The following is an 8585-nucleotide window of genomic DNA, read 5'->3' as shown; positions in this document are numbered from 1 at the left end:
CTCTTTCACCCTGTCCCTTGACACTCTAAATTCTGCGATGTTGGGACCTTCTTTGTTTTTTGGACTCTAGTACCCTCAAAGAGCTCTAGGGACTCCACTAATAGCTCCTCTTTTCCATGGTTTGTTGAAGTACTTGGGAAGCTTTCAATTCCTTCCTCTAAATGTCTCCTTCTTCTTCTCCTTCTCCTTCTCCTCCTCCTCCTCCTCCTCCTCCTCCCCCTCCCCCTCCCCCTCCTCCTCCTCCTCCTCCTTCTTCTTGACAGAATTTCTCAGCTCTTGGCTCAGGCTGCAGTGCAGTGGCACGATCTCCGTGCAGTGGCACGATCTCCACTCACTGCAATCTCCGACTCCCAGGTTCGAGAGACCGTCTTGCTTCAGCCTCCCTAGCAGCTGAGACTACAGGCACGCACCATGGCGCCCAGCTAATTTTGTATTTTTAGTAAAGACAAGGTTTCACCATGTTGGCCAGGCTGGTCTCAAACTCTTGACCTGAAGTGATCCACCTGCCTGGGCCTCCAAAGTGCTGGGATTACAGGCATGAGCCACCGTGCCTGGCCTAGGTATCTTCTGGATTGTCCTTCCGTGCTCCCCTCACTGTGACTTCCTACCTTCCATTCTTCACTGCTTTCTAGCCCATGAGCGGGTTGTCCCCTAGTCCGGGAGAAGGCCCAGTGCAGGATGGCCTTGCCTGGTGAAGTGGTAAGTCAGGTTGACCTTCTCATCTCCCGCTCATGACTCCACTCACCCAGCCAGCTGGCTCTGCCTAGACAGCCAAGTCTCTGGGTACTGCAACCAGGCCCTGTGCTAGGCCACCCTTCACATGAAAGGTGATGCCTTCCTAATGCTTTCAAGGGGCAACATGCAGCTTGGGTCCACAGGGACTTCTCTGACAGTAGTCTACGTGTCCTGCTGAAGACTCCACCTCCCTTAGAAGGCGGTGACACAAAGCACAGGACTTGTCCTGTCCCTGCAGGGCTCCTCAGGCTGCCATTTGAGCACTTTGAGGGCAACACATGGCTCAGGAAACACAGGGTCATCTTCAGTTTGGCAGAGCCTGAAACCAGCATGCTTCACCCACCTGCTCTTCAGAGATCCCCAGGCCAAGTGCCCGCTGGCCTGCCTGACACAGCCTTACCCACACCACTGCCCATGAGCAATGGCTGCAGCGGTACCTGGCCACACACAGCCCCTGCTGAGCCAGCTGGAGACAAAAGCAACAGAGATCATTGTGCCAGGCACCCACCTGATTGAGCCCCTTCAGTAGCCACCCTCAGTCTCATCCATTTGTCCTTTAGAGGGACAGCCTCTGCCTGCTGCCTCCCCAGTGGCAGCCCTCATGGGGTGACAGGAGAAGGGAGGAGAAGGCCTGCTTCCCTGTGTCAGTGCCCCCTGAACCCACTGGCCAACCACTCTGGCCGGTTTGAGGCCAAGTTTCAACTCTAGACCTCCCCTGTGCATGTCTCTCCTGCCCCTCTCAGATGATGCCAGTGTTGGGCTATTGTGATTATTAAACACCATAGAAGTTTGGAAGAGCTGCATCCCAGCAGGTGGTGGAGTCACAGCCCCTCGGGAGGAGCCCAACCCAACAGCCTCTGATGGCACATTGCAATCTTTGGGGCTCTTACCAGGGAAACTGGTGCCCATGGATGCCTAGGGTATGGACACTGGGCTGAGCGCCATAATGCAGAGCCTGGGAAGACAGGCCAGGAGACCTTCCCTGAGTGCTGGCATTTCTCCCAGTGCAGAATCTTGCATTGTAACCTTTGGTCTCCCAACGAAACATGGCAAAACGGGCTCCCCTTTCAGTGCAGAGCCTCCATGTGGACTGGGCAGATGTGTCATGAGGAGGAGCTTTCTCAATTTCCTTCAGAAACCAGGTTTTGGTAGCTAATGATCTGTCTAGCTCTTTCCCACCCCTCTGTTAACGAGAGGAGCAAAGAAGTCAATCTTCACTTCAGACATTGCAGTCGCTAAATAGGATTCATTTTTCTTTCATAAAAATAATAATTATTATTATTATTATTTGAGGCACGGTCTCACTCTGTCGCCTAGGCTGGAGTGCAGTGATGCAATCATGGCTCACTGTAGCCTTGACTACCCAGACTCAAGCCATCCTCCCACCTCAGCTTCCCAAGGTGTTGGGATTACAGGCATGAGCCATTGCGCCCGGCCTTCTTTCGCCATCTAAAGACACAGAACTTTGAGTCCAGCTTTCTTTGCCACTATCTCTGCCAGGGCCTGGCCTCTCGTGGGCAGGCTTTCTTCTGATCAGAGAGTTTTCTTTCCACCCATGCTCTAGCACTGTGATTTTCCCCCAGAAACCCCCACAGAAGGCACATGACCTGTGCCGGCATCTTCTGAATTACATTCAGTGCCAGAACTAGAAAAGCAGAGTTCACGTGCATGGTTCCCATCTCTCAGCAAGGACTTCTCTTCCCCTTTCATTCTCTACTTTCTACTGACCCCAGGCAGTTCCACTTCTCCTTTCTAGTCAGCCTGGTAGAGGTAGCAGACAGTTGAACCTGGGGCTAGTGCCAAGGCTGACTTCATGTCCATTCAGGGAAATTGGAGAGGCAGCCATGAATACAAATTTGAACATCTGTAGCTTTAACCTTGGATGTTTCACCAACCAGGCTGTGTCCCAGCCTTCTACTCATGACAGGGATGGCTCCCTCAGGCTGGTGGGCCAGTTGACCCATACTCAAATGCCTTCTACACAGGCAGGCACTGTGAAAGCATGGAATCCCCTGGATGTAGGGCAGTTGGGAGTGGTGGAGAATGTGGCAAACTAAGGAGTGAGTGTGCAGTTCTCTCTCATGCTGCCATGCGAGAATTTAGGCCTAGGGTTGCCATATCTTCCAGTTTGTCAAGAAAAGCCAAAATCAGAATTTCTACATGAAACCTCTCAATTCTTTTTTTCTTCCTTTCCTTTTCTTCATCCCTCTCTGCCTATTTTGTTTGTTTGTTTTTTCTTTTTTTTTTTTTTTTTTGAGCCATAGGGTCTCATTATATTGCCCAGACTGATCTTGAACTCTTGGCCTCAAGTCATCCTCCCATTTCAGCCTCCCAAAATGTTGGGATTACAGGCATGAGCCACCACATCCAGCCTATGTGTCTAAATACAAATACTTAAACGTTATAAATCAAGCTTACGAGTTGTTAACAAAACACATTCTCTTATTCTTCCTTGACAAGGATACTTTCATCACAACCTAAAAGGCCAGGTTTTAACTCAGAATTCTTAGACACTTCAAAATTTTATATGAATACAAGGTAGTGAGAAAGAAGCAGCAACCAGACTGCAGCTTGCTGCTTTCTTGCCCTCCCCTGGTTCTTCCTGTACTACAGCAGCCTCCAGTTCGTGCCGGCAGACATACCAGCCTAGAAGACCAGATTCCGTCCACATTCACTCCCACAGGACCCATCCCTTGAGTACAGAGATGCACATACCAGTGGTCTGGTCCACACTTGGGAAGAAGTATCCAGGAAAGAATCTTCAGCTCCTGGAAGCCAGCCCAGGGCCAGTTACTCAGGAGATTCTGGTGACCTTGAAATGTGGAGCACAGTCTAAAGGGGGGCACAGGGTTCTAGATAGGTGTCTCCTTAGTTCTAAGGACTTTTTGCCCCATCAAAAGGAGGAATGCCAGTGCTGGTCCCTGTATTGTGGGGAGTTCAGAGCAGAGACCTCTTTTGTCCAGGTCTGAGGGTGGCACTGCAGAGACCTGCCCATTTGCAACTCTGATCTAGGTCAGCAATGTCTCCTGGAAAAGCCCAGGCTACAGGAAGGCCCTGTGTAGCAAGAAATGGACACAAGACAGCATTGTCAACATCTGTCACATTGAAATGAGGGTTCCTGGAGAATGTTAACTTCCCCACCTGCCATCCTCTGCGTTTATCTCTTACTAGCAGTGTCATTCCCTGAGTGAGTGTCAGAGCGAATTACGAGAAAGCCAGATCTTCAATCCTCAGGATGAGAAGTGTGGGTGGGGAGAGAAAGGGAGGCAAAGTCAACTCAAAGGTCACGAAGTTGCCGTCTGCTGGACCAAAACTTACCAGCAGTTTATTAATACCTCCAGCCGATGTTACAGTTGTGGCTTTACGGGAAAGGAGGTGAGACCACTGGATGCCCCACTTCTCTTGGGGACAGATAGGCTATCTCTATTTCTCTTCCTTCTTCCCCACGGGTTCAAAGCCCCAAAGCTGCTTGGGAATTCCAAGGGGGAAAAAGGGCTAATGAACTAAGATCAACACCAACGTAGTAAAGATTTAATACTCTTTTGTTTCTGTCGGAGGGGACTGGCATTTTAAGAGACACCAGGGAGCTCAAGACTGTAGTGAGCTATGATTCCATCACTGCACTCCAACCTGGATGACAAAGCGAAACACAAAACACTGTCTGTCTCTAAAACAAAAAAGAGAGACGCCTAGGGGAAGTAACACTTGACCCAAAGGAAAGAGTTTTTGTGGTAGCATTTTAGACTTTGTAGCAAGTGTGCAGAGGAGACACTTAATGGAATTCTTGCCATGAGAATGACATGTGACTGCCTCGTGTAGGTACCAGAGGAGTGTGGGAGATGGGGATGGGAGGGAAAGAGAGATGTAGTCCTTCTAAAACTCTTGTGGGTTTGTGGGTTGTTTTTTTTTTTTTTTGACTGAGTCCTGCTCTGTTGCCCAAGCTGGAGTGCAGTGGTGCGATCTCGGCTCACTGCAACCTCTGCCTCCTGGATTCAAGCAATTCTCCTGTCTCGGCCTCCTGAGTTGCTGGGATTATAGGCATGTGCCACCATGTCCGGATAATTTTTTTTTTTTTTTTTTTTTTTTTTTGTAGAGATGGAGTTTCACCATATTGGTTAGGCTGGTCTTCAAAAATCTTGTTTTTTAACCACCCGATATGTGATTTAATTTAATCACTTCCAAGAAGATAAAATAAAAACCTGACCCTGGTTTGAACAATCAACTGGTAGGTAGAGATGAAGAGCCCCCTCTTAGAGGACTTCATTAGGAAAATTTGCACAAACACCTTTGCTATCCAGGAGGTTTCTTTGGCTTCCTCTGGAAGATTCCTGTACACAGATTGCTGAGTTTGTCATTGCACCTAGAAACCAAGGCTAGGAGGGGTAGCTGAGACTGATAATTGCCCTCCCAAAGCTATTCTTCCCTTTTTCCTTACTACAGAACTCTTGTTTTGTCTAAGATGGCAATGTGCCTAGAGAAAAGATTGCATTTCCCAGATTCCTTTGATGTTTGGGATGGCCATATGGCACAGTTCTGGCCAAAGAGATATGCAAGAATTTGCTAGGTAAGACTTCTATGGAAAACTCTTTAAAAGGTGTGGCTGTCTCAGTTGGCACATACCTTTCTCCTCCTTTCTGTCTGCAAGGCAGATGTGATGTTAGAGGTGAAGCAACCACGTACACAAAGGAGGAAGAGATTCTGGATCCCTGGTAATCCTGCAGACGTGTGAAGACGATAGAGCTCCGACTGGCCCACCTCTAGACTTCCTCTAAGTGAAAGTGGAAAAGGGTTTATTTGGTTCATCACCATGAGTTGGGTTTTCTAAGTGCAGCTTAACTCAATTCTGTCTAATGCAGGAGCCAGTGGGATAAACAACCAAATAAGGAATTTAAACAATTCCCCTAGCTCAGTGGTTCCTAACTGGGGGTGATCCTCCCCATTCCCCAAGATATTTGACAACGTCTGGAGATGTTTTTAGTTGTTACAGCTTGGGAGAGAGGTGCTAGTGACAGCTATTGGGAAGAGGCCAGAAATGCTGTTGCTAAGCATGCTGCAATGCACAGGGCAGCCCACACAAAGAATAATCCAGCCCAAAACATCAGTAGTCCGGAAGTGGAGCACCCCTGCAGCTGGCCCTGGTGCTTCTAGGGCACCAGCCCATCAGCCCACCAACCTACCCTGACATGCTTGTCCATCCCTCTCGTAGAAACAAACCCTGTGTATTGACCAGGCTGAAAAAGCCACGTCCTTCACAGTATCTTGCACTTTCCTTTCTCTAAGCATTTGCTCATGCATCATTTCCTCTGCCTAGAATCTCCCTCTCATCTTTTCAGGTGGGGAACATGACTCTTCTTCTTTTTTTTTTGTTTGAGATGGAGTCTTGCTCTTGTCACCCAGGCTGGAGTGCAGTGATGCAATCTCGGCTCTCGGCTTACTGCAACCTCCACCTCCCGAGTTCATGTAATTCTCCTGCCTCAGCCTCCTGAGTAGCTGGGACTACAGGCGCCCACCACCACACCCAGCAAATTTTTGTATTTTTAGTAGAGATAGGGTTTCACCATGTTGGCCAGGTTGGTCTTGAACTCCTGAACTCAGGTGATCCAGCCGCCTCGGCCTCCCAAAATGCTGGGATTACAGGCATGAGCCACCACACCCAGCCGACTCTTCAATTTTAATCAGCCTTCCTAGTGATCTTAATATAAGTAGCATGAGAAGTATGACTTTATTATGCCACATTAGTTTCTTGAAATCCTACCCATTTTTCAAAATCCAGCTGGAATGTAAGATGACTTTAGATGAGACTTAGATAAAACTGATTTTACCTTAGTTGGTTCATCTTTGTTTTAATAAGTTTAATGGTTTTCTGTTTATTATAATGATAAACATATTCTTTTACAAATAAATTTAGTTCCACAAAGAGGTGAATTGATTTTTTAAAAAATATGCTAAACACTGTAGTAGTTTAACAAACACCACTCTAGTTAATATAAACAGTATGTAAATATTTGCTTGTTTCCCACATTGGTGCTTTTTAAAAACTGACGCATAATGGTACATATACATGGGGTACGGAGCATTATTTCCATATATAAAATGTGTAAAGATCAAATCAGGGTAATTAGCATATCCATCATCTTAAAACTTTATCATTGCTTTGTGTTGGGAACATCCGAAATCCACTCTTTTTTTTTTTTTTTTTTTGAGACGGAGTCTCGCTCTGTCACCCAGGCTGGAGGGCAGTGGCCGGATCTCAGCTCACTGCAAGCTCCGCCTCCTGGGTTTACACCATTCTCCTGCCTCAGCCTCCCAAGTAGCTGGGACTACAGGCGCCCGCCACCTCGCCCGGCTAGTTTTTTGTATTTTTTAGTAGAGACAGGGTTTCACCGTGTTAGCCAGGATGGTCTCGATCTGCTGACCTCGTGATCCGCCCATCTCAGCCTCCCAAAGTGCTGGGATTACAGGCTTGAGCCACCGCGCCCGGCCCCAAAATCCACTCTTCTAGCTATTTGAAAAAATACAATAAGTTATTGTTAACTGTAGTCACCCATCAGTGCTAAGACACTAGGACTTACTCTTCTCATTTAGCTGTAATTTGGTGTTCTTTAACCATCCTCTCATTACTTCGCCCTCCTCTCTACCCTGCCTTTCCAGCCTCTAGTAACCACTATTCCACACTCTACTTCTATGAGATCAACTTCTTTAGCTTCTGCATACGAGTGAGAACATGTGTTTACCTTTCTGTGTCTGGCTTATTTCACTTAACATAATGTCCTCCAGGCTCATCTATGTTGCTGCAAAGGACAGGATTTCATTCTTTTTTATGGCTAAATAATATCGCATTGCATATATGCACCACATTTTATCTGCTCATCTGCTGGTGGATGCTTGAGTTGATTCCATATCTTGGCTGTTATGAATAGTGCTTTGCATTGTTGCTTTTTCATTGTGCATGGAAAGTAAGGAATATAGGAGTGAAAGAGTTTGGAGGCAAAAGTTCAGACTGTGTTTTTCCTCTGCTCTCACATCACCTTGCAATCAACACATATGACCTCTGTAACCAAATGTGGAGAGTTTTCCCCATACACTAAGCAAGCAATCAGTTCTGCAGCAGACACCAGCCGGGTATCCTCCAATTCAGTTCTGACACTGTCTGCCTGGAGATAACATCAGCTCCCACCAGTTGAGGGCTCAATCCCACAAGACTCCAACCAACTTCAGATGCCAGTCACAAGTCTAGGCATCCAGAACTTCTGGCCACTGGCTTCAAGTTAGATTCCCACGACCCTCTCTTTGGATTGGATAAATGTGCTGGAGTGGCTCAAAGAACTCAGAGAAACACTTACATGTACTGGCTTATAAACGATATTGCAAAGGATACAGATGAGATGCATAGGGTGAGGTATGGGGGAGGGGTGCAGAGCTTCCATGCCCTCCTTGGGTGTGTCATCCTCCAGGAATCTTCATGTGTTCAGCTATTCAGAAACTCCCCAAACCGTGTCCTCTTGAGACTTTTACAGAGACTTCATTGGAAAGCCATGATTGACAATCATGTAGAAATGCGATTGGACAAAAAGGATCCAATTACATGATCTAGTATTACATCACATGATCTAATACTAACAGGCTAAGTGGAGAAACCCAGCAAGACCTGTCTGTGCAGATTCTTTTTGGCCTGTCTGTGTAGCATTTCTTCCTTCAGGATATACAGCAGGACTGCTTCTGAAATGAGGGTCTTATGACCACAATCAGAAAAGTGGAGGAAGATTAGAGTTCTGCTTTGCACTAGGGAAAGAAGGGAAAAGTCAAAGAGATAAATTTTGTTTCCTAAGGCCTGCCTCTGAGGACTAAAG

Source organism: Papio anubis, chromosome 7, assembly GCF_008728515.1.
Source record: "Papio anubis isolate 15944 chromosome 7, Panubis1.0, whole genome shotgun sequence".
NCBI lineage: Eukaryota > Metazoa > Chordata > Mammalia > Primates > Cercopithecidae > Papio > Papio anubis.
The sequence above is the reverse complement of the archived record's forward strand: the minus strand, read 5'-3'. Positions refer to the sequence as shown.